The sequence below is a fragment of the Muntiacus reevesi genome, chromosome 10 (genome assembly GCF_963930625.1).
Source record: "Muntiacus reevesi chromosome 10, mMunRee1.1, whole genome shotgun sequence".
In the NCBI taxonomy this organism is placed as follows: Eukaryota; Metazoa; Chordata; class Mammalia; order Artiodactyla; family Cervidae; genus Muntiacus; species Muntiacus reevesi.
Window position 1 is genome coordinate 43,328,946 of NC_089258.1, and position 8,737 is coordinate 43,337,682.

The window sequence follows — 8,737 nt, forward strand, 5'->3', positions numbered from 1 at the left end:
GTGTCCGACTCTTTGCCACCCCATGGACTGCAGCTTGCCAGGCTTCCCTGTCCATCACCAACTCCCATGAGATTGCTCAAACTCATGTCCATCAAGTTGGTGATGCCATCCAACCATCTCATCCTCTGCCATCCCCTTCTCTTCATGCCTTCAGTCTTTCCCAGCATCAGGGTCTTTTCCAATGAGTCAGTTCTTCACATCAGGTGACTGAAGTTTCAGCTTTGGAGTTTCAGCTTCATCATCAGTCCTTCCAATGAATATTCAGGACTGATTTCCTTTAGGATGGACTGGTTGAATCTCCTTGCAGTCCAAGGGACTCTCAAGAGTCTTCTCCAACGCCACAATTCAAAAGCATCAGTTCTTCGGCATCAATTCTTTATGGTCCAACTCTCACATCCATACATGACTACTGGAAAAACCATAGCTTTGACTAGACAGAACTTCATCGGCAAAGTAATGTCTGTCCTTTTCAATATGCTGTCTAGGTTGGTCATAGCTTTTCTTCTAAGGAGAAAGCATCTTTTAATTTCATGGCTGTAGTCACCATGGGCAGTGATTTTGGAGCCCAGAAAAATAAAGTCTATCACTGTTTCCGTTGTTTCCCCATGTATTTGTCATGAAGTTGATGGGACCGGATGCCATGATCTTAGTTTTCTGAATGTTGAGTTTTAAACCAGTTTTTTCACCTTTCGCTTTCATCAAGAGGCTCTTTAGTTCTTCTTTGCTTTCTGCCATAATGGTGGTATTTATAAAGACACTTATCACTGGATTTAGGACCCACCCAGATAATCCAGGTACTCTCTTCACCTCAAGGTCTTTAATTTAATTACATCTACTAAGATCCTTTTTCCAAATAAGGTAACATTTACTTGTTCCGGGGATTAGGATGTGGACCTATCTCTTGGCGGGGGTGGGGGGTGGGGGGGGCGACCATTCACCCCACCACATTCCCCTAGTTTTTGACATTTTTATTTAGTCTGGGTAAGCAGGAAGACAAAAGACTGTGTCATATAGCCTATAGAGCCTTACACTTGCATTAAGGTTTTTCATTTTTTGTATCCTTTTTTTCCATCTTCACTCCCTCTTTGTTTCACTGAAAAGCTGAGAGCTTTCCACCTTTGCTTGTTTGTTTAGTTATGGCTGCAGTGAGAGAGGGATGGAGGGGGCAGTCTAGGTAAAAGTGAAAGAATCCAATGAAGTTTAAAAGCATTTTCCTACCATCCCTGTAGAGCAAACTAGAGCAGCCCAGCAAAATACGAAATAGCCTCTCATCCAAAGTGAAATAATAAAGCCAGCCTCTAGGAAAAATATCACATATTATCAAATACGTATTTTTAAACACTAGATCATATTCTGAGTGACTTCATGCTGAGTTCCCAAGAGGTTAAAGGAAATTGCATCTGACTGAGTGAACAGCAGAATCTCATCTTTCATCTCAGTCTCCCCTGAGTAGCATAATGTATTGTAAAATAGTGGGCAAAACCGCCCAGATTATTCAAATTGTGTTTTTCCTTTCTTCTTATTTTTATAGTTCTTTGCTGAGAGCATTTCAATGAATTTAAATGAGTGCTTTGTGATAGAACTCTATGTAGTGTTATGGGTTGAATTAGGTCCTCCCCGAAATTCATCTGTTGAAGTCCAAGCCCCTCAGAGTGTGATCTTATTTGGAAATAGAGTCATTGCAGGTGTCACTGATTAAGATGAAGCCACCTTGGTATAGGATGGACCCCTAATTCAGTATGCCTGGTGTACTGATGAAAAAAAATACACTATGTGAAGAGAAACAGACATATGCAGAGAAAAGACAATATGAGGCACAAGAAGCAGGCTTTCTTGGTGGTTCAGGGGTGGAGAATCCACCTGTCAGTGCAGGAAACACTGGAGGCGTGGGCTTGATCCCTGTGTCAGGGAGATCCCCGGGAGAAAAGCACGGCCAACCACTCCAGTATGCTTGCCTGGGAAGCCCCATGGACAGAGGAGCCTGGTGGGCTTCAGTCCATGGGCTTACACAGGGTGGGACACAATGAGTGACCAAGCACCACCACACCTGAAGCACTAACGCCGATTTAACTGGGGTCAGGATTGTCACGCAGAGGGAGAAAATGCGAATTAGCTATTAGGTTACTGGGCTGAAGAAGAGTTCACAGTTCAGAATCAGGTAAAATAGATGAGAGTATCTGGAATTCAGATCCCCACCACAATCAATGCTGGGTACGTCGTCCCTCCAGCCACACTAGCTTAAACAATCTTGAGCCGGTGCTCCCATCTGAGAAACCACTTCTCAAAAAAGTAGGGAACATCTGGGAATTAGAAATGACTGTCTGTGCTTGATTGCTTCTTTAAATCCAGTATGCAGGTTAACGCTGTGGGTCCTCCTTGCCTTGGACTTCCTGGAGAAAATATGTTCTTCACTCTCAAGAGAAACTTAGATGAGGCCTGTCGTTTCAACACATTCTTAGTGTATGTCTCCTGTATTTCTGGCTCCCATGACCAACCAAGTTTTTAGAGACTTCAGACATCCTAAAGGTGGACACTTCTGTTTGGATTGACGCTCTGCTTCTTCTACCATAGTAGCCTTATCTATAGCCTTGCTTGCTTTAGAAAATACTTGAATAAGAAACACTGCTTGGAGAAGGAAATGGCAACCCACTCCAGTACTCTTGCCTGGAAAATCCCGTGGACGGAGGAGCCAATCCATGGGGTCGCAAAGAGTCGGACATGACTGAGCTACTAAAAAAAAAAGAAAGAAAGAAACACTGCTGCTGAAGCAGCTTATTAAAATAAGAAAAAAAGAAAAGTAACTTCCACAAGTCAGGAATTCATCTTTAAAGCACTTTCAAATGAATAGATAGTCTTTCTATTTTTGCTGTTTGGGTTACCAGCTTTTGGGGAATCTCAGAATTTACTGTCCCAGTTCAAACATTTCCATTAGAAAGCAGTCTGCTAGCTCTGGCAGCTTCCCCCCAAAGTCCATAGTTTATCTAGTGCAGAATGAATGTCTGCTTTGAATCAAAGCAGCTGGTGTCAGGGTCTCATTGTGTTGGCAGCAAACCCCAGAAAGAAAATCTTTTTCCATTCTCCCCATCTCTGATGCTTCATGGGGTATCAAGAGTCTTGGCTGTTTGCATTCCCTTTTAGAGAAAAGGTCCACTGCCTTTCTCTATCTGGTTTGGAACTTCCCCTTCCTGGCACATTTCTGGACTGCATGCATATGCATAGCTACTTATTAATCTGTGAAACCTAATCACTTACCCACTGTGACATCTGGGAGAGGCTAGCGTTTGTTTTAAAGAAGCATTGTTTTGAAGTAAGTCAGAAAGAGAAAGACAAATACCCTAGGATGTCACATACATGAGAACTCTAAACTATGATCCAAATGAATCTGTCTGTGAAAGAGAAGTAGAGTCAAGAACATAGAGAATAGACTGGTGGTTTCCAAGGAGGAAGTGGGTGAGAGAGGGGAGAAGTAGGAGTTTGGGATTAGAAGATGAGGACTGGTAAATATAGAATGAATGGACAATACAGTCCTACTGTATAGCACAGGGAACTGTATTCAATATCCTGTGATAAACCATAATGGAAAAGAATATGAGAAAGAATATGTGTGTGTGACTGAGTTACTTTGCTGTACAACAGTAATTAATACATTGTGGTTCAACGATACTTTGATAATAAATGAAGTATAAAAAAGAAGCATTGAGTGCTTAAGACTCTGTCCTTCCAACGCAGAGGGTAAGGGTTGGATTCCTGGTCAGGGAACTAAAGATCCCATATGCTGCACAGTGAGGCCAAAAAATTGAAAAACACAAAATTTAAGGGACTTCCCTGGTGGTCCATTGGCTAAGACTTTGCACTCCCAATACAGGGGCCCAGGGTTCAATTCCTGGTCAGAGAATGAGATTCCACATGTGGCTTCATGCTGAAACTAAGGGTTCACATGCCGCATGCTGCAATGAAGACCTGGCACGGCCAAATAAAGAAATATTTTTATTTTAAAAGAAGCATTGTTTCTTTAAGAGGGTAATTTCTATCTGGATTTTGAAGAGAGTGTGATTATACACCCCCATCCCTTACCTTTCTCTTTTTATTTATTTATTTATTTTTCCTCTCACTTTTTAATAAAAGACAAAATCAGATCTTGAAGCTGTTGGGTCATGGTTCTTCAGAATGCTTCTACCCTGGGGGCATTTCTGGTTCTAGTTCCGGCTTCTCCATCTAGTATTGGAGTTGCTTGAAGCAGTCTCTCTCACAGACGCTTCTTACTGAAGATTCTGAGGATGACTGACACATTCTTGGTTTTTCAAGTAATCATTCATGTCACTTCCCCAAACTCTGGAGTTTAAATTCCTCCCTCTGGGCTGGTTCTGGAGATGGATCTCTTCTGACACAGCTTGGATTTAGGAGTCTTTTGAGGCTCGATTCAGACAGTCTGGGGTGCGGCCCTGACAAATTATTCCATATGAATGCCCCGTGGAAAGTGTTACTAAGCGGAAACACATTTCCTGGGGGTATTTAAACTCTCATCCTGACTCAGCCATGAAAAAGAATGCAATCATTCCATTTTCAGCAACATGGACGGACCTAGAGATGATCATACTAAGTGAAGTAAGTCAGAGACAAACACTCCCTAATATCACTTACATGCAGGATCTAAAAAATAGTAAAAATGAATTTATTTACATAGCAGAAACAGATTCACAGACATAGAAAGGAAACTTCCGGTTACCAAAGAGGAAAGGTGGGGGGGGGGGGATAAATTGGGAGCATAGGATTGGTAGATGCTAACTACCATATATAAAATAAACAGCAGGGTTTATTGTGTAACACAGGGAACTATATTCAACATCTTGTAACAAACTATAGTGCAAAAGAATTAGGGAAATGTGGATTCATATATATATAAAAACAGATAACTTTGGTGTATACCTGAAGCTAACAAAATATTGTAAATCAACTATATTTTCATTAAAACAAAACAAAGCCAAAGCTCTCACCCTGTCACCTTTCTGAGTGGGAGGCTGGCAGAGAGGTGCTGTAATGCTGGATAGTCATTTGGCCAGAATGAAAATTCCAAAGACAGTGCTTGCCAGTGCTTAAAACCAAAATCCCTGGACACTGCAAAATTAGAGAATCCGGTGAATTTAGCACAGAATATCCATTCTTGCTCCAGTGTACCCCCAAATACTCTCTATCTTAATGTTAAAAAAAAAAAACAAAGCAAAGCAAAAATCTGAAGCCCAGACCAAAGGTGATTTTCATGTGGGACCAGGAGAGTGGTGGGATGCTGTAGAGAATAAGGGGCGAGCTGTGCGGTGAGCCGCCTGTGACCAGGTCACTCAGGATTGGGGCTCAGGGCCCTTTACCTGAAGGTGGAGCCCATCTCTTCCCATCTGGGTGAGGCCGTCCTCTGCTCCACTTGGGATCAACCATGAGGATGTCCTACAGAGCCTAGAGGACATACATGTTCAGGTGTCCATTATAAGCATCTTTTCACTATTACACATATTTTAAACACCCTTCCTGTCTTAGTGCCACGAGTGGCCCAGCTCCATCCATTCTGAATGGAAAAGCAGAGACTGCCAGTACTTTCCTTAGGCTTCCCTTCCTCTCCGTCCATATGGAATTCCTCCTACCTTTCCTGTCCATTTCACTGTTGTGGATGGATCTCAGAGCTTGAATTTTATCCAGTATACAGTGGAGAATTATATAACATGTTTTAAACTGAAAATTGCAAGATGAAATTAGTCTGGGGAAAGTGAATCTGAGTAGTAGAAAAATTGAAGGGTGAATGGTGCAGAGAGCAATATTATCGAGGACAAGAGGTTATTTTATTTATTTATTTATTTTTATTATTATTATTTTTTTATTATTTTTTTTCAGTGGGTTTTGTCATACATTGATATGAATCAGCCATAGAGTTACACGTATTCCCCATCCCGATCCCCCCTCCCACCTCCCTCTCCACCCGATTCCTCTGGGTCTTCCCAGCCCACCAGGCCCGAGCACTTGACTCATGCATCCCACCTGGGCTGGTGATCTGTTTCACTATAGATAATATACATGCTGTTCTTGCGAAACATCCCACCCTCACCTTCTCCCACAGAGTTCAAAAGTCTGTTCTGTACTTCTGTGTCTCTTTTTCTTTTTTGCATATAGGGTTATCGTTACCATCTTTCTAAATTCCATATATATGTGTTAGTATGCTGTAATGTTCTTTATCTTTCAGGCTTACTTCACTCTGTATAATGGGCTCCAGTTTCATCCATCTCATTAGAACTGACTCAAATGAATTCTTTTTAATGGCTGAGTAATATTCCATGGTGTATATGTACCACAGCTTCCTTATCCCTTCATCTGCTGATGGGCATCTAGGTTGCTTCCATGTCCTGGCTATTATAAACAGTGCTGCGATGAACACTGGGGTGCACGTGTGTCTTTCAGATCTGGATTCCTCAGTGTGTATGCCCAGAAGTGGTATTGCTGGGTCATATGGCAGTTCTATTTCCAGTTTTTTAAGAAATCTCCACACTGTTTTCCATAGTGGCTGTACTAGTTTGCATTCCCACCAACAGTGTCAGAGGGTTCCCTTTTCTCCACACCCTCTCCAGCATTTATTGCTTGTAGACTTTTGGATAGCACCATCCTGACTGGTGTGTAATGGTACCTCATTGTGGTTTTTATTTGCATTTCTCTGATAATGAGTGATGTTGAGCATCTTTTCATGTGTTTGTTAGCCATCTGTATGTCTTCTTTGGAGAAATGTCTGTTTAGTTCTTTGGCCCATTTTTTGATTGGGTCGTTTATTTTTCTGGAATTGAGCTTCAGGAGTTGCTTGTATATTTTTGAGATTAATCCTTTATCTGTTTCTTCATTTGCTATTATTTTCTCCCAATCTGAGGGCTGTCTTTTCAGAAACTTATAGTTTCCTTTGTTGTGCAAAAGCTTTTAAGTTTCATTAGGTCCCATTTGTTTATTTTTGCTTTTATTTCCAATATGACAAGAGGTTATTTTAATGATGAGATTAAGGCCTGAGGGAAAAGTGAGAAATACTACAAAGAAAGAGCGTGCAGGGCACAGTGAGGGGTCAGCGTCTCGAAGAGAAGTAGTGGAAAGAATCCAGGCAAATGTTAAGGTTTTGAGTTTCAGAGCCTGAAGAATGTGCTGTTGTGCAGCCCCCTGGGTGCAGAGTCAGGAGGCCACCTTGAAATGTGATGGGGGGCTTCCTTGGTGGTCTAGTGGTTAAGAATCTGCCTTGCAATGCAAGGCACACAGTTTAGATTCCCTGGTCTGGGAAGATCCCAAATGTTGTGGAGCAACAAACAAGGCCGGTGTGCCACAACCTCTGAGCCCGTGAGCTGCAGCAGCAGAAGCCACTGCAATGAGGAGTAGCCTTGACTCGCCTCATCTAGAGAAAGTCCTCATGCAGCAAGGACATACCACAGCCAAGAAAAATAAATAAAATAAAATCAATAAATCTTTTAGAAAAAGAAAAAGAAATGTGTTGGGGCAGGAAAGAGGTAAGAGGTGGATAGTAAGTGTGGTCTGGGACGTAAGAGGCTCAATGTATTGCAAAAAATGTCCTGGCATGGCACAATAAGGAAGATGCTTGGTCTTTGTCCTCAGTCCTGGAACAGGACATCTAAAATTCTTAGAACTTCTTGAGTGACAGGGTAACAGGAGCAACTTTGTTTGAATGAGATGACTCCAGCAGGACCCTCCATAGCTGCAGGATGGGGCTGGCCACCAGAACGGCCAAGACTTGATTAGACGCTTGGAATTTTCAGCCCCACCCCTAGTCTCTAAAATTGAGAGAGGGGCTGGAGAGTGACTTAACCACCAAGAGTCAGCGATTTAAGCAATCATGCCTGTCTGCTGGAAATCTGTAGCAACCCAACACTTCGGGAATCAGAAGGCCTCTAGGTTGGTGAACACACCAGGAACAGGAAGGGTGGAGTTCCTGGAGAGGCCTTGGGCTCTCCCTGCCCCTTCCCTCCTTCCTTGCCATCTTTCCCATTTTGGCTGTTCCTGAAGTGTATCCTTGCTAATGAACTGGTATAGTAAGGAATGTGTCTTCCTGAGTTCTGTTCTAATAAATTGTCTAACCTGAGGGGGTTATGGGAACCCCCAATTTATAGCTAGTCAGTAAGAGGTATGTGGGCCCCAAAACTTGTGACAGGCATCTGAAGTAGGACTGTCATGTAGGACTGAGCCCTTAACCTGTGGAGTCTGTACTAACTCCAAGTAGTTAATGTCAAAATTGACATTGAATTTTGGACCAGTTGGTGTCCAGAGAGTTGGAGATGTGGTTTTGGAAAAGATACCATGTATTTGGATGTTAGGAGGAGAAAAAAACCCCAAAAAACAAAGTTGCATTTGGTGTTTAAAATGTTGTGAGTAAAGATAACTCACCAGGAAAGAGTTGGCTGTATGCAGGTAACATTAAGGAGAAATCTAGAAGTAAACTGAGGCTTCTCTTTCAGGTTTCTGCTCTATATGTTCGAAACATGTTCTATATATCTGGATGTTGCTGACTCTAATGTTGTCACGGATTATTCTGTTTCCCCTTTTAGACTGTGGGCTCCTGACAGTACACAGAAGACTAACGGGTTCTTCTTTGCGTCCATAACTCAGGCAGAGTGTCTGGCACTTAATGAGAGATCAGGAAGTATGAATTGAATTGAACAGAACTGAATGGAACTGGGTGAACCTGGCCTCGATACAAGTCCAGCATTTAGCA